Source organism: Furipterus horrens, unplaced genomic scaffold, assembly GCF_987537825.1.
Source record: "Furipterus horrens unplaced genomic scaffold, mFurHor1.1.pri manual_scaffold_11, whole genome shotgun sequence".
NCBI classification, from domain to species: Eukaryota; Metazoa; Chordata; class Mammalia; order Chiroptera; family Furipteridae; genus Furipterus; species Furipterus horrens.
Genome location: NW_028327181.1, coordinates 70,944,828 through 70,963,331, shown reverse-complemented (window position 1 = coordinate 70,963,331; position 18,504 = coordinate 70,944,828). Strand labels below are relative to the sequence as shown.

At 41.2% G+C, this 18,504-nt stretch overlaps 1 protein-coding gene across 1 annotated transcript in view; it reads left to right on the top strand.

Annotated features, from left to right (window-relative positions):
* The window catches only part of ANKFN1 (ankyrin repeat and fibronectin type III domain containing 1), a 217,733-nt gene that overhangs the window by 67,135 nt on the left and 132,094 nt on the right, over positions 1–18,504 (top strand). The window contains exon 2 of the mRNA XM_090291469.1: positions 4,034–4,168. The gene's annotated coding sequence lies outside the window, so the exon portion shown is untranslated. The remainder of the gene's footprint in view (positions 1–4,033; positions 4,169–18,504) is intronic.

Genomic DNA, 18,504 nt, shown 5'->3' with positions numbered 1-18,504 from the left:
ATGTTGCCTGAGGTGGTGAGTTCATCCGTCACACCTGGAATGACCTCTTCAGCTGCTACTAAATGGCTTCTTCAAAGCAGATTAGGCACATTCACATGTCTCCAAGGACTCAGACTCCTGCTCTTTTCTCTCTTCAGAAGGTGCGCAGACCACGACATGAATGCCTGACTTATCTCTGTGTCTGTCCTGGATGGACGGATGGCACCATCCTCCGCCATCACGCAGGTTAAAATGTTAAAAGTCAGCTTCTTTCTCACTCTTTCCCATTTCCTCCCCTGCTCTCTCACCTGTACCACTGACTACCTTCCTTGTTCATCTCCTCATTTATACTTCACAGGCCCTCATGGTCAGGGTCTTCCAGCTTCCAGGTTTTTAGCATTTCAGTTCACGGTTCACAGTGGCTAGGCCAGAGGGACCCTCGTCAGCTCCCCTGACAATCTCCTGCTAAAAATCCCTGTCACCCACAGGATAAAGTCCAAACTCTTTAACATAACATTTCAGCACTCCCCAGTCTAATCCTTGTCTACTTTTGGAATCTCAATTCCAGTAGAGCCCTCCCACCCCCATCACCATTTCCCAAACATTCCAAGAACTCTGCATTGACTCCATTCTCTTCTTTTCAACCCTTGGAGGTCTTCATTCCTCCACTTCCGGCTCAAATGCAACCATCTCTGTGAATCTCTCCTAACCACCCCAGAAGGAAGAAATCATTCTTTTGTGCTCCCCCAGCACATGGCTCATACTTCTTTATGGCAGTTATTGACGTCTGCACTATATTATAAGCCGCACCTCTTTCATCTCTGAAAGGTGCCTCATTTGTCTTTGTGCCCCTCCTCGCCCTGTGCTGCATCACACGGTCTGCACATAGTAAGTGCTTTTCTTTCTTAGTATTGACAGAGCACTTTACTACCTGCAAGATACGAACGGTAAGCGCTGGAGGAAGAAGATGCAAAATAACTAAAATGCAATCCTTCTCTTCAAAAGAGCTTTACTCGGTGAGACATGTTCACGAATAAGCTAAGCAAGTGAACTAACTGTAGGGGTGGAACTGGGTGGAGCGGAAGTGCTGAGTATGGAACAAACATTCTCAGTGTTCCAAATGAGAACACTTGTGCTATGATATGGAGGGTGGGGTGATGGGGGAGGAGTGCAGGGAAAAAAAAGGCAAGATTGCTTTTTAATCCTTCCTCTGTGCTGTGGTCAGAGTCCTGTCTAGGTCTGGCCAGTCCAACCCATCTTTCCCCTAATACCAGAGCAATCTTCCTAAAGCAAGACTCGGGTCATTTAACTCCCTGTTCAAATGTTTGCTGTTGAATGCATCAAGCATTAAATAATTGTAGGCTTATGCTAGGAATTATGGAGGATATCAGTTTATAGAGATGAGGCAAACTCCAGGAAGCAGCTGGAGAACAAAAAGCAACATGCCGTAAAAGTGCGCGGAGGTGGGGGACAAGAAGTGTGTAATCAGCGTGGTCGGTCAAGGAGGAATGATCAGGCGAGGCAAGCCTTCAATGGATGGCCACTTGGCAAGAAAAATTAGATGCACTAAGTGAACTTTAGGGTTCCTTTTAATTCTCAGACCCCATTTATTCCTTGAGATGGTTTATTCATTCATTCAACAAATGCATGCGAAGCACTTCAGTAAAACATTCATTAAATATTTATTGAATGCCTTCTATGTGCCAGGAACTCAGTTAGGCACTGGAACTAGGGCAATGAGTAAGAGGCTTTGCACTTAAATTCTTACAATGTTATAGGGATGACTGATGTTAAACAAGTAAGTGCCACGAAGCAATGATGGAAGTGCATCAGGTGCTCTAGGACCACAAAGCAGGGAACCTCAGAGCCCAAGGACTAGAAAAATATCCCCGAGAGGTGACGTTTAAGCCAAGACTCTAAGGCTGCACATGAGCTAGTCAGACAAAAGGGGTGGAGCACTCAGGCGGAAGAATCTCATATGCAGAAATCTGGAGTTAAGAGTATAGCACGTCCAAGGAACTGAAAGACATTCAAAAAGACAGCATGGAGGGTAGGTAAGACAGTAGCAAGAAATTAGGCAAGAGGTACACGGAGCGAGATTATGAAGAATTTTGCTACAGTATGTCAAAGAGTTTACATCTCATCAATAGACTCTGGTAACATTAAAGTATTTGGTACAGTGTATCTAACCTGTAAGTGCTTAATAAATGTCTGCTGGAGTGGATTAGTGAATGAACAGATGAATGAATGGATCTCCTTTCCAAGGGATGAGGGCTTATGAAATCAGACTTGAGCGTTTGCTCCAGGAAGCAATGCCTCTATTGCAGGAGGCATCGTCCCCTTAGGTTTGCATATAGATCTCATGATCCCCGTGATGCAGCCTCTAACCTTAGGAAAATTACTCACTCACCTGGCTTACCCCATCAAATGGTATTTCAGTAAATCTGCATTAAAGTCTTAGTTTTTCTACAGATAAGAATAAAGTTTTACCTGGCAATCATTTAAGCTAAAGCTGAGAAAGTGTAGCCTGACTCCTTCTTAATCCTTGATGAAAAAAAAATAGCCTTCTGAACCGCAAGGGCATGAATATTCCCAAATTAGATTATTTGTAGCAAAGCTTCCATGGACAAATGAGTCCACGGAGAGAGAAAAAGGAAATGTTCCAGAGAGAGATTTTGTCTTTCGAACAAGAAAAAGCCAGAGAACTGTGAAAAGCCCAGCTGAGCCCTTCCTTTGGACATCCAGGTGTTGGATCACCGAGCCTTGCCTCAGACCAGCTCCAGCCCAGTACTTGCCGGGGACCAGTGAGCTGCCAGATGAGATGTTGTCTCTAGAAAGGGGGAGGTCTTCAGGAATACGGGACGCCATTCCCAGGATTCTAATTAATTACCAGGACAAAGAATAACACCCCACCCTCATGTTTATAACCAACAGACTTTCTCCTGATTTGCTACAGAGTCATTCAAAATTGAAGAGTTGATTCAGCTCCAGGTGTAAGTAACTAGACCGGAGTCAGTGCCTAGTAGAAGGATCCAAAATTATTTCTGAAGTCATCCCAGCAGCTTTCATTTGGCAGAGATAATCTGAATATAGCTTTAGAAATATTCTTAAAGCTGTTGCTAGGAGTGTGTGTGTGGGGCGGGGGGGGTATTCATTTGTGCTCTCAATCAGCAACGGCTCCCTAACAACAAGCAGCCTAGGAAGGTCATTTGCCATTTTATTTCAGAGAGAAATATGAAAAATGCCTACATAAGCGGTTTTCTAGGAAATCCATTCTGTGTCTTTTTAGTCATGTAAAGCAGAACGCTGTGGAAGGAGCCCGGTGCACCTACCTGTGGCTCCCATAGGGGAAGCACTGGAACCTTCCTCCTGAGACTGAGCCTCCAGGTGTCCTAAGTCCCAGGTCTGCAGATCCTGCTCTGAAAAACAGTCAAGCATTGGTAGAGCAGCCCCCATTGGACTGGGAGCTTTCTTAAGAGGTCCCTTGCTCCTGCTGGGAGTGTGTCAAGGACTGCACAGGTGCCCTGAGGGGACAGTGTGGCTGCCACCTGTGTGCTTCTGGTCCCAGGCAGCTGTGGGCGTAAGGGGGTGACTGGCCCCGGACAGCTGTAGATCATTTGCAGTCACAGACTGCTGGGTGGGCTCTGAGATGCCAGGCGGAATTTTTCCCTGCGGTTGATGTGGTGCAAAGCTAACTGGCTGCCTCGCTGCCCTTTTGCTCATCCTTGAGTGACAGCTGGTTCCGATTCAGTCTTGTTTGCCATGAAGCTGGTTGTCCCTGCATTCTGTTTCTAATGGACCTCACAGATACAATAGGCGAAAGGCACACCGAAGGCATGGCATCCTTTTACTACATGCACAAGAGCCTGAGAAATCAAGCCTTCCCGGGGCTGCAGTCCCAAAATACATTTGGTTTCTGAGCCAAGCTGTCTCCCTCTTCCCTCCGCTCCTTGTGCATCATTTGCTCTTTTATTTTGCGTTCAGAGTAGCTGAGTGATCATGGACTTCAGCTCTTGCCTGTAGTGATCCTGTTCGCGTTTTATTCCTTACACAGAATAGGAAGGAGGTTCGCTTGCCTTGCGCAGAGGCTGAGCCACAGGAGAAAGCAAAGCCAATGTGATTTATTGAATGAAAGCACTGGACAATTACCAGCAACTTGTTCCTCTGCTGCCTTGAACAGCCTAAACTGGTAAGTCAAATTTATCGTTGTCTTTCCTCATGTGAATGTGGGGCTTTCTTAGTCACTGATTATTTTTAAAAGGTGTATGTGTTGCTGCGGTTTAAATAATATTTAAAATTCTGCATCTTCCAAACTTAGCTCCAGGTGGTTCATGAAGAATGCACACAAGCACATATACAGTACTGGGTCCACACCACCACACACACACACACACACACACACACACACATACACACACACGTCCCTGTGGAGAGGCAAGGGTGGGGGTGGGGAAGCCCCATTTCTGATCACTGAGCTTTTTGTTTGCAGCAAGCTTGAGGACATTATGTGCTTGCATAACTGATTAGCATTGGCTATGAAATATAAATTATTCTTTTGTTTATAAGATTCTTCTAATCTGTTCCCAAGTACCTATAAAATACCTGTTGGATTAGGTAAAGATGGATCCCATCATAATCCAAGATACAAACCCAGACATATTGCTGCCTTTAATCCAGCTTGTAGCCTGGTCATGTAGAGTAGGAGACAGCCTTCTGTCCATCCTGGGTCAACATGCCCATAAATGACATGACTTTGATGTTGAGAACACCTGCCAAGGAGACACAGTGGGCATGCTGCTTGCAAGTCCTTGCTTGACCCACTGCCACTTTTGCATCCATGTTCCTTAAATCCTTTCTTTATTCCATGGTTGCTAGTTGTACTAGGTTCCAAGTGGGATGTTCTAAGTGTCCTATCACTGTGCTGGTCAGCAGCCCAATCAAGGATGCTAGAAGTACCACTGATAATCAAGGCTGTTTTGTCCTCTGTTGGGCCCCCCAAGGCCCCATTGCCATTTGATTTCTTCATTTCCTAAATCAGATGTAAGCCAACCTCTATAGAAGGGGAAAGTGAATGGAGAAAGCTATTGCTTTTACCACCGTGTCTCCTTGGTCTTTTGTTTGCCTGGTTACTGCAAGCCTTTGTAGCAGCACCCATCCATCTCTGGGGGCTCAGAGTCCACATAAATGCCATCATAGTTTAATGTCTTTGGTGCACTCTATCTGCAGTATATCACTGGCCATTCAGATGAAGCTGTGGTCCTGGGTGCTGACAAAGATGGATGATGTTGGAAAAGTGAGCAGCATGCCTCTCTAAATAAAAACCGAAGTTGAGACATCTGAGAGATGGGTGACACTTTTGCCTGGCAAGAAGTATCCCCAGCCTGATCAATCACAAGAGCAGAGTAACTCTCCCATGACTTGACATTCTAACAGGAAGCCCTTGTGGTCAGAGACGTCAGGCCAGCAGTGCACTGCTGCTGGTCCCCAGACTGAGCCTGTGTCTGTGGGAAACGCCTCACTCTCCCTACCTCCACTCCTCTGTTCCTCCCATTCCTTACTGTTTCAAGAAGACGGGCAATTAAGGTACCCATGAGATACTTCTTGTTAAAGGGTGCAATAGGTAAACAAGATCACTGTTCATGCACTTGAATCCAGAGACCACGTTAGAAACTTACAGAGGCATGTTTATGTGGGAATGAGGGGATGCATGCCCTTTTCCCCGTGTAAGGGATCCACAGCACTCTGAAGGAGGCATGATCACATTTAGGGGGTTAGGAGGTGAGAATACAACGAGAAAATAGAAAGAGGTCATGTAAATATCTTTCCAATTCTGATCAGGAATAACTGATTTTCTATCTTCATGATGCCAAGATATAAAAGATCTTAAGTGTTTTGAAACAAACATGTAAATATCTGGGGGCTGTTAGTTCAAGAATGAGTAGAATTCGTGTATGGAACTTTTGACTACTTTCAGTTGTTCAGATTACCCCCACACCCATGTACATGGAATTAGCAGATACAAATGTAGTATGATTTGAGGAATTCTAGAAGGCTCATTTGCTTAAAAAAAAATTATCCTATCTCTAAGATTCAGGTACCTAAAATTCTTTCACCAGAGATTCAGTTAAGTATTGCTGTCTTTTATAAAGTACGAATATTCTTAGGAGAAGTAATAATGAAGCTGCTGACGCCTTACCATAAATGAATACATTAAAATGTTTTCCATCTCAGGGGAAACCCAAAGAATATTGCATTAATATTATTAACTTATTAATTCTAATGCTTTCTATTTATTTCGTACCTTTCTCCAAGAACTGCCCTCATAATTATTCTTTCACTCCTAATCAGAAAACTAAGGCGCCTTTAGGACAAGCTATTTCTTTCCTTTTGTGAAATGCCTGGATTAGACAATACCATCATATTTCTTCTAGACCCCTGAGAGTGACACTGGGGAAGCTGAATTCACCGTCTCTCCCCCCTTCCACCCTTCCTCCAGAACTTTTTTCCCCCCCAATTATTGATGGAACATTATGCACCGGTCAACCAAGCAAAGATCACAGAAGTTATCTTCAGGTTTCCTGATTCCTTTAGCCCCTCCCCCATCTAAGTCTCGTCCTTTTTACTTCTTTTATTTTTTCAATCTGTCCAGCTCTCACTATCCCTGTAGTCATATGCTGTAGTTGAAGTCACAGGACTTTTTCAAGAGCTTCATATTTGGTGTGCCCTGTCACCGGTTCCACCACACCCACCTCCCCTTCAAGCCACCCTCTGGATGCTACCAGAGTAATTCTCTAAGTGAGGAGATCACATTTTCCTTTAAGTTCTCTAGTGCCTCCACTGAGTGAACTGGTGGAAGTCTGTATCCATCATGGCCTGGCACTGCTACCTCTCCAGGCTTCTTCCCCAAGGCCCTGGAATGGTAGATGAGATGTACCACTGTGGGCATGGACCTACCAGCAACACAACAGCATCTCACATCTCCGGGTTCTAACCTAAGATATTATACCTGGCTGCCCTTCTCTGTTCATCCCACTAGTTCAGCAGTTCTCAACCTGTGGGTCGCGACCCCTTTGGGGGTTGAACAACCCTTTCACAGGGATCGCCTAAGACCATCAGAAAACACATATATAATTACATAGTTTTTGTGATTAATCACTATGCTTTAGTTATGGTTGGGGGTCACCACAACATGAGGAACTGTATTAAAGGGTCGTGGCATTAGGAAGGTTGAGAACCACTGCTCTAGTTGATTCCTCACTCACTGTACAAAATCCTGCTCATGGACCACCTTTTCTAACCCATTTCCCCACAGCCCCTTCTCCCATGACCACTTCTGTCACCCACAAAGTTAATCACTCATCCCTCCATGCTATTTCTCTGCCTTTGGCATTTGAGAGCAGTATTTAGAGGCTAAGATCTCAGACTTAGACCCCTATTTCCTGGGTTTGAATCCCAGATCTTCCCTCCAGAGTGCTTCAATCTGACTATGTAAAATGGGGATACCAGTAGTCCTTCCTTCACAGGACCATAATGGGATTCAGTGAGCTGATACAGATAGAGGAATTATAGTTCCTGGCTCACAGAAAGTGCTACAGAAGCTATTATTATTATTCCATAATTTTACATATCACACTATTTCATAGCTACACTTGAATTGCTGTTTTCCTTTTTAGTCTATGAGCTCCTCAGGGCAAGGTAGGGTAATCAACTTGTTTCAATGTGCTGAGGGCTCTCCCAGTTTTAGCACTCGAAGTCCTGCATCCTGGGAAGTCCCTCAGTCACAGGAAAACCAAGACATTTTGGTCACCTTATGAAGAGTGCTGTCTCATTCACCTTTGTATCCCCAGGGTCTATCACAGGATACATAAGTTACAAAGTAGATATCCATAAAGGTTTGTTGAACTGTAAAATCGGTATTGATTGTCTTTCTACCTCCTTCCTCATAAACATGCTTTCAGACTTCAAAATATCAGTCATCTTCTTGCTGTGAAGTCATCTTGCTGTGAAGTCACAGCTGACTTTCCAAAATTTATATTCAGTTATTCAGTGATATTATTTTTTAAAAATGCACAGGAACTGGAAAGGATGCTTCCACCATTATAAATCATCAGTGTAATAGAATTAGCCACCCTTTAGCAGTCAAAGACATACCTGTCATGTTAACAGCAGGTGGGAAATAGGAAGGGGGGGTGTCACACTTTCTTTTCTGTCTGGTGACAGGCAGGTTGAAGTCTGAAGGTCCCTAGTTCACATCACAGCCTGAAGAGCAATCTTATCCTAGTCAGAAATGTTCCCTTCACTGAATGTATCTGTCTACCCAGCTGTCAAAAATGACTAGAGCTCCCGTTTCTAATATGCTTTGTCTTACAACCGCTCCTCATCCAAGTGGGCTCTGAGCTTTTCCACAGTACAAAAATAGTAATGAGAAAGTCCTCCAAGCAATCTCCTATGAAAAGAGACTTTGGGTATGCCAGAACTCATCATGACGGCTAGATCTTATCTCCAGAATCAAGGTCTAGGAAGAAGAAGCTGACAGGCAGCCAGCCCAAGCTCCCTCAGGCACAGTAACAGCACAGCTGCTAAGAGCATGGGCTTTGAAGTCAGAGTTCAAATCCTGCCTCCTCCATATACCAGCTGTAGGATGTTGGGCAGGTTAACTAATTCCTCGGGACCTCAGTTTTCTTATTTGTAAAATGAGAACAGTACTGACTTTCTCAAACGGTTTTATTACATTTTGGCTTAGCCTGTGAAAACAAAGCGTGAGGCAAAGCTGATTGAGAATGTTCTATTGGGTATTGGGAGGTATAGCTTCAGGGCAACAAGAGGGACGGAAAAGGGGAAATGAGTCAAGGAAGGAGGGAAAACAACTCTAGGTTGAAACAGAATTAGCAAGGCTTCCCAAGAAAATACATCTGGTTGGTTGTATGTGATTGCTTCCAAGAAGCCCTCAAGACAGTCCACAGGAGAGCAGTGCTAAGGAAATTACCTGCTGGCTACTTCCAGTCTCCTGTCTCTCATGGGTCCAGTTTTTCCCATTTCCAGATCTTGTTAGCCAGTCTGTCAGGGTAGCCATGAGTGAAGCTGGAGCCCTGCTCCATGGGTCTGGCTGGGCCAGAGCTGCTGTAGCGACTGTCACAACAATCATGGTGGAAGCCATGGCAGAAACTGCCCTTCACTTGAGGCAGCTGTGGTGTTGGGACAAAGGATGGTGGCAGCAGCCGAGGCTTGCTTTCTACTACACTTGGGCAAGCAGCCAAAGCCCAGAGAACAAGTGGTTTTGAAGTAAATCTGAGGAGGCTTCACTCTGCACAGGTTATCCTCGCCATTTTGGACCTGGATTCTCCAGCTACTGTCACTCTTTCCTCACAGCTAGGCTCCAGGTGTATTCACAGGTCCTCCAACAGTGTCACCGAGATCAGGCTATAATATATCAAGGAACAGAAGTTTTTAATTTTCATAAAGTCTAACTTATCAATTTATTTTATGATTTATGTTTTTTTGTGCCTCCTCTGACAAATCATTCTTATTCAAGTTCACAGATATTCTATGGGTTTTTTTTCTAAAAGTTTTATACTTTTAGCTTTTGTGGTTGTTTCATTTCAAATTAATTTTTATACATGACGTAAAGTAGGGGTTGGGGAGGGGTTGCATACAGATATCCCATTGTTCCAGCACTGTTTGTTGAAAAAAAAATTATTTTTCCCTATTAAATGACCTTGACACCTCTGTCAAAAATCAATTGATTATATATGTGCAGGCCACCTCTGGGCTCTTTTCTCTCTCATTCATCTACATGTATAGCTATCTTTACACCAATATATCACATCTCAATTCCTAGAGCCTTAAGAGCAGTCTTGAAATTAGGTAGTATAAGTCTTCCTACTTTGTTCTTGTTTTTCAAAGTTATTTTGGCTAACAATTTTAGATCATTCCATTTTTACAAATATTTTAGAATCACTTGTCAACCTCTAAAAAGTGATCCTGCTAGAATTTTTATTGGGATTGCATTGAATCTCCAGCTCAATTTGGAATAATTGACACCTTAGCAATACTAATTCTTATGCTCTAATGCATGAACATGGTATATCTCTCTTTTTATTTAGGTCTTCTTTAACTTCGTTCATTAATGTCAAATAGTTTTAAGAATATGTAGTTTGCATATATTTTGTTGTATTTATTCCTAAGTAGATTTGATTGTTCTACAAAACTTTCATGTTATCTGCGAATGAAGACTGTCTTGCTTTTTTTCTTTCCAATCTATCCGTGTTTATTTTTCTTGCCTTATTTCACTGGCTAGGATGCCCAGTATAATTGAATAGGTAGGAGCAAGCATTCTGGTCTTGTATCTGATCCTAGAAGGAAACACTTGGTCTTTAATCATTAAATATAATATTGGCTATAAATTTCTGTATGTCCTCTTGATCAGATTGAGGAAATCCATTTTAGTTCTGAAAGACTTCTACCATGACTGTGTAACCAAGCAAACCAGGGCCCGTCAACATGTTACCTAGATGCATGACCCAACAATTAGTGTTGAATGAAACAGGTTTTTATTTACAGGATTCCAACTTCGTAGGGGCTGGGAGCACTCCTGCTTGGAGCCCTGCTCTCCCACAAAACCCAGCACTTCTTGCTCCCCACCAGGCTATAAGCCAAAAATATGCCCAGAAGTTTCCCATCTCCTTATCTGTTCTTAAGACAGCTGTGCAAACAGACCTCCATCCCCTTTGGAAGGAATACTCATGGGTTTCAGAGTCACCATCCTCTCCCAGGAGCTTTTTCCTTCAGGATCTGGGGTATACTGTCCTCAGGTTCCATGCAGTAATCCAGGAAAACATGTGCCGTGTTGCCCTGGATCATGGTGGAGTCCAGGGAGACACACGTCCCAAGAGAGTGGCTTCTCTGTATGTCCTTCAGAGAAGCAAAAGTCTACATTCCTGGTCACAGTTCAGCATTCCAGACATCTCCCATGCATCCGTGCTTGGTTCGGCAGGTTCCCGCACAGCTCAGTCAGCTTTGCCGGATCCCCACGCAGATGCATCAGCTCTCTCCTTACTTCCTCAGCCCGCATGGCTGCCTTCCTCGTTACTGACAGCAGGGCAGAATTCCCTTCTTCACTACAGCAGGCCACATAGCAGAATCCTGACTACAAACTGCACAGCTTCCTGCTGCTTCCTCTCTCAGACCTCAGGGCTATAGCCCCTACTTTATGTGGCTCCTTGCTCATGGCTCTCGTCTCTCTGCCCACCCCTCTTTTAAAGGCTGACCCAGAGCCTCCTCCGTGACCTCATATCCAGCTCCTCCTACAATGTGCTACTTTTGCCAGTTTCCCTATGTATTTTACCTTCTGTCGGCTGCCATCTGTAGTCAGAGCAAGAGTTCTCAGTGTTGCAGGCGCCTCTGCCACTCCTGGATCTGCCACTCCTGGATAGGTCACAAGTCCCTGAATGCTCTTATAGAGTCCTGTCCACATTTCTCCTGGGGCAGAGCAAAGCTATTAACTTGCCTTTCAACTTGTCATTGTAATGCAAAGTACCTGAAGTATCTTACAGTATCATATCATCCACTTCCCACTGACCCCAACCAAAGGTCTGTGGGGAAAATACCTTTTTTCAGGAACCCCTGTTCTTCACTCCATTACAACTAGATGTTGAATATTGTTAAATGCTGCCTTTTCTGCATCTATTAAGATGATCATATTTTCTTCCTTTACTGTGTTAATGTAGTGAATTACATTAACCTGCTTTCCTGGAGTAAACCCAGCTTGATCACAATTTATTATTCTTTTTGTATATTGCTGGGTTTTACTTGCTAACATCATGCTGAGATTTTTTACCTCTGTACATGAGAGGTGTTGGGTGATAGCTTTCTTTTCCTGCAATGTTTTTTTCCTGGCTTTTGGTATCAGGGCAATGCTAGCCTCACAAATGAAGCCAAATTTTTGGAAGAATTTTGTGTAGAATGGTATTATTTCTTCCTTAAATATTTGGCAGGCTGTAACATTTAACCTGACTTCTGCTAAAAATTTTGGAATAAAAACATTATTAGGATGCAACTAAAGAAAATATAAAACTAGAAATAACTTTCCCATAGAATATCTCCCTGTAGCTATCTCTTGAAGTCTGATCCTGTAGTCATGTTACAGAGAACAGTTCACCTTCAATAAACAGGTCTATGTCTCTGTCTCTTTAGAATTCAGGTAACCAAATCTCTCTGAAGAAAGAAAAAAAGAAACATCTTCTTTCCTTAGAGCAAATACTAAGAGTTTTAATATTTTTATTAAATAATATATAACACACTCATTAGTAAGTAGTGGTATACCCACATAATGGAATAAAAAGTAAAGAACTATTGATAAACATAACAATATTGATAAATGTCAAAATAATTAGGCTGAGTTAAAAGAAGCCAGTTGTTTTTTTTTTTTTTAAGGTACATAGTGATTATTTCATTTGTATGAAATTCTAGAAAATAAAACCTATGTGTAGTTTCAGAAAGAGAACCAGTAGTTGCCTGGGAACACTAGGCCTGAAATAAATACACGTTTAAAAAAATTATTGAATGTGTATTTCTTTCAGGCATTCTGCTAAACAACTAATATATTATCTCATTTAAAATTCTAATATCCTTTCTAGACATGACTATTATAACTGAGATGAGGAATACTGTTAATGATGAAGAAACTGGAGCTGAGGGGAGCTAAATAATCTGTCCAATGTTACACAGTTAATAAGTATAAAAGCCAAAACCCAAAGTTAGATCAGCCTGATAGCAAAGCCCCCTACTTGTAATACTGTCCTTAAGACAACCACGATTATCTTGAGGTTGAAGATGTCACTACAGATCTCAAACCTACTGAATTTTTCAGTCAAACTGACTAACAAGGAATGTTCTCTGAAGAGTGATATCTCAGACTCAATAAAACAAAAACAGTTTCCCTGACAGTCTTCCAGTATATTTTACCCATCAGGTATTTCATTCCACATTTGAATCTCTTTTTTCCAGCTCAATTCAATGCAAAGATGTAGAGAGTACTGTCTCTATCATGTTTCAGACACTCTTATGGGTGCTACAGGGATTACATGATGTATTATTAATAAAGTTCCCAGCAAGAATTATATGCCACATTCAAACAAAGGTTGGTAAGCTTTACACTTCTTTTGTTAAATGTATTCCTAAGTATCAGAATCTTTTTAATGCCATGCTATTTTAAATAAATGAAATTATTTTCTTAATTTCATTTTAAATGTCTTTTAAATCAGAAGGGAGAAAAGTTACAGAAAGACTTACACTATCGTATTTTTATACTATCCTTTATACTTACATATGTAATTTCCTTACCAAAGCTCATTCTTTCATGCAGCTATTAGTCACTGTCTAGTGCCCTTTCATTTCCAACTGAAAGACTCCCATTAATATTTCTTGTGGGGAAGGTCTGCTTATCAAATTCTCTTGGTTTTTATTTATCTGTGAATGTCTTAACTTCCCCCCTTCATTTCCAAAGGGTAGTTTTGCTGGATAGAGAAACTTATTTGACAATCATTTTCTTTCAGCATTTTGAAAGTCATACCACTTCTCTGGCCTCTATGGGTTTCTGCTGAAAAATACGCTGTAAATATTTTTGAGGATTCTTTGTATGCAATGAGTTACCTCTTATTGTTTTCAAGATTTTGTCTTTGTACATAGCTTTTGACAGTTTAATTATGATGTATCAAGGTGTGGATCTCTTTGAATTTATCCTTCTTGGTGTTTATTGAGATTCTTGGATGTGTAGGTTTTCATCAATTTGGGGAAGGTTTTGGCCATTATTTCTTCAAATATTCTTTCTCCCCCTCCTCCTTCTCCTTCTGGGACTACTATTATGTGTATGTTGATACACTTGATGGTGTTACACAGATCTTTTATTCCACTCATTCTAGTCCACTTTTCTTTTTGCTCCTAAAATTGAACCTATCTTCAAGTTTGCTAATCTTTCCTTCTGCCTGCTCAGCTCTGATGTTGAGCCCTTCTAGTAAATTTTTTACTTAAGTTATTCTCCAAAATTTCTATTTGGTTTTGGCTTTATTTTATAAATTTTATCTCTTTACTGATATTCTCTATGTGGTGAGACATCATTCTTATGATTTACTTTCTTTCTTTAGACATGGTTTCCTTTAGTACCTTGAAAATATTTAATATATCAAACTTAAAGTCTTTGTCTAATAAATCCAATACTGGGACTTCTTCAAGGGCAATGTGTATTGACTACTTTATTTTCTGTGAATTGGAAATATTTTTTATTTCTTCGTATGCTTCATTTTGTTGCTGAAAATTAGACATCTTAAATAATAATGTGGCAACTCTATAAATCAGACTATCCCCCTTCCACAGGGTTTATTCTTTAGTGATATTTTTCAGAATTGAATCTGTAAAGTCTCTATTTATTGTTATATGTGGCTACTAAGTCTCTTCTTGGTTAACTTAGTGGTCAACTAATGATTGAACAAAAACATCCTTAAATGCCTGGAACCAATAAGTCTCCCAGTATTTGCAAGGGGGCTCTGTGTACATTTAGGGGCACACCTTCAATACTCATCCAACTTGACAGCTCTGCCTTAGCCTTCACTTCCTGCTTGCAGAGCCTCAAAACCAGACAGAGATGAGAGCTTAGGACTCCCAGCCCCAGGCATGCATGTGATCTGGTAGAGCCCAAGGGATATGTCAGAGATTTTCAAAGTCTTTCATCTGCATCACATTCCCTAGCTTTTCCTTTAAGCTTTTTGGTTAGTCTAATGTTTGCCCCATTCTCATAAACCACCTCAGGCAGCTGACGTTTGTTTTTGACAAATGCCTTAGAAGCAAAGGTTATTTGCACTTGGTCAGCTCCAAGTCAGATCAGATAAAGAAAAGCCTTGTGAGTGAGTCGGTCCAAGGAACCACCAAAGAAGTCAAATAATGACAACACTCTCAAAATGGGGTTTTGAAAGAGCTCCATCATCATTATGCACCACCAGTGGCTCCCAGACTACCATTCTGTTGCTGTTGCTGACCATGAATGTAGACTGATGGTCTTCAGAGCTACCAGGGAGCTCAGGGAGATGAGAATTCAGCAAGTTAAAAAATGCCATGAAGCACATTATTCTTACTGAATTTATCCACTCTTCTTGAATGAGCACTTCCTGGATCGCTGCAAACCTTTGGTTAATTTCTAGGTTCTAAAAAAGTTACTTCTGACAATTTTTCCTAGTGTTCTCATTGCTGTTATGGGGGATTGTTAGAGGCATTACTCTGCCATTCCCACTGTCATTCTATTTTTCTATTTATAATTTTTCTGTGAAATATTTGTTCAGGTGTATGACCTATAAGTGACTTTTTGAAAATCTCAGTTGGATACTTCTGTCTTTTATTAGGAAAAGTAAGCCATTTGAATGTATTGTACTCACAAGTATATTTCATCTGAGCCCTACTACTTTACATGTGTACTTATTTTGTTTCCTCTTTATTTTTCAATATTTATCTTTATTCCTTGCTTCTCTTTAGTAGTTTGAAGCTCTACTTGTTCCTCCTGTTTTACTATGTTACTGAAAAGATACATATTATAATACCTAAACTGACATATTTCCTATCAAAATAAAAATGAAATAGCATAATAAGTATATAAAATCAGACTTTAAAACAAACAAGAAAGCTATTTAAATTGTTGCAGTATACTTCGCGTTCCTGGTTGGGAGGAAGATTTGAGATAACCTTAATAATTGCTGCTATTTGTTGAGTGGCTACTGTGCCGCTCAAACAGGATACATACCTTTCATTTGTTAATTCATTTAATCTTCACAACTGTGTCAGAACTCTTTTTATATGATTTTTTAAAACTCAGAAAATTTAATTTTTTTATGTGACTGTCCAAAGTAACAAAGATTATAGATAACAATATCATGATTCAAACTTGGGTCTGCCAAATACCGGAGACACAGCTACACTGCTTCTCAAATGCTTGTCCCTTTCCATAAGGGTAAAAATTTAAGAGTACAGTTAGTTGGAAGAAGCATGCGTGTTTATGAGAACAAATAATAGAAAATGGTCTTTCATAGTATTTCTAATCCAACAAAATTGTAAATACAGAGGAAGGAAAGAAAACATAATGATAGATGAAATCTGGAAGAACAGAATTATGCTAAAGGATAGCCTGGAAGGAAAGGACAGCTGGAAAGTATGATAAGGAAGTTGAAGAGACAGAGAAAGTCGATCTGTTTTGACTGAAGAGAACAGATGGGACATGAGCAAAGACAAAAGGGGCCAGTGAGTAGGTGTCATGAGTTGTAGGGCAAGTAACTGGAACCTGATCAATTGACAAGAATTTATTTACTGGACTCCTTGGCACTGTGGCAGATACAAGAGGATGTAGAGTTATTTTGGGGAATGATAATGATGCAGACAAGACAGATGGCACTAACTGGGGCATTGCTTCTACAGGAAAAGGCTACAGACAGAAGGCAGGAAAAAGAGTTTAAGGCAATCCCCATGTGAGCCAGCTTGCATATCAATCTGGACATCTTGTGGGACTAAAAAGATACAGAGGAATCACTATAGTTGCAATTAGATCAGAAGTAAAGAATTTGTACAAGGAAAGAGAAAGATGTCAAATCACCTACTCTTTCCATTCCCGCTTTTGTGTACATGAAAAGAGTAAAGATTTATGAAAACACCTCTACACATACCCGCGCACCCCTGACAGCGCTGTACATCCTCCTCCTGACTTAAATACGACCATTTAGGTAAGACTGGGTAGGGCTTAATGGACATGACTAATTCTGAAATAGGTCTGACCACCTTAGAAGGCATGAGAAAGTCTTCCTGTGTTGGAGGAAATCTCAAGGAACACTTAAAAGGTGACTAAAGACATTCAACGATGTAATGAAGACAGATTTCCACTTGTGAAAGTGTAAGTTAATCAAGGTTAGTTGGTGACAGTAGACATGGAACCCAATTCAGAGGCATGAGAAGGAAATCAGTTTTCTGGGTAGCCCCTTGGTAAATTATATATAATAGAGCCTCGTAAGAGCATTAATTTATTCTAAAGTATGTATTGAATATCTTCCATAACAAATATGACAGCTGCCATGAGTGATCCTATACTTTAAGCTCTTCGCATGCATTATCTCATCAAATCCTCACAACTACAATATATAGATGTTATTATTATGTCTCCCTCACAAATGAGAAGAATGAGATTCAGACATGTTACTTAACTTGCCCACAATCACATAGGGAGTGGAAAAGTAGCAATTCATATCCTAATCTTTTACCAGACAGGCATATTTTAGGTGCTGGGGCTATTAAAATTATTTAGCAGTCCTTGTTCTGGAGATACACATAGGCTATCTGGGAAACAGAAAGCCAAAAAACAGTTGCTATACAATGAAATATTTAAGAAGCATGTAAGTACTAACTGAATAAGTAAAGAATTACATAATGTTGCCTAGGGCTGTCTGAGACCACTTAAGCAAGACTTTATGGATCAGCAATGGTTTCTTAGGTGAGGAAGACACAGATGGAATTCCAATACACACGAAGAAGCGTCTACAAAGGCCCAGAAACAGGAAAAAGTTTAAACTATTTAGGACACCTTAAAGAGGTCAGAAAGACTGAAACATAAAATATATCCGTACAGTAGGAGATGAGGCTGGAGAGGTAGGCACTCTATGTGAGGCCAAAGAATTCAGATTTTATGCAGTAGGAACTGGAGAATCATTAAAGTCAGTCCTGTGAAGAGTTTGGTCAATCAAAGAGGTTCTCCATGCTATTATATCACGAGGTCCACAAAGCTATAAAATTTAAGGACTCAAGATGACCTCAGGGTCACGGCTAAGTAGCAATGGCAGCATTACAAATGGAAGACTCCACTAGAGTTTTGAGACGAGGTGGTGGGAAGGCAGCAGCATGCTCTAGAGAGACCTGGGCCCAATGCACCAGAGGCTGCACCAGGGGTGGAGACACCTTGTACTTAACTGCCTCAGCCAGTTATTCCACTCATGCATTTGTTTCTCCAATACACATATGCGTGCCAGCAGCCATAGCCTCGGCAGCATCAATATTTCAATCACTATACCCAAAAGGATGGTGAATGGCTTTTGAAATGGCATGGTTCATCTGGAAGCTGACATCAGGTATGACTCTGGGACCTGTTCAGAGATGTGTGGAATGGCAGTCAAGTACTGCCAAGAGAATGCCTGGAGGACACCATCAAGAGCAGCGGTTCTCAACCTGTGGGTCGCGACCCCTTTGGGGGTCGAACGACCCTTTCACAGGGGTCGCCTAAGACCACTGGAAAACACGTATATAATTACATATTGTTTTTGTGATTAATCACTACGCTTTCATTATGTTCAATTTGTAACTATGAAAATACATCCTGCATATCAGATATTTACATTACGATTCATAACAGTAGCAAAATTACAGTTATGAAGTAGCAACGAAAATAATTTTATGGTTGGAGGTCACCACAACATGAGGAACTGTATTAAAGGGTCACGGCATTAGGAA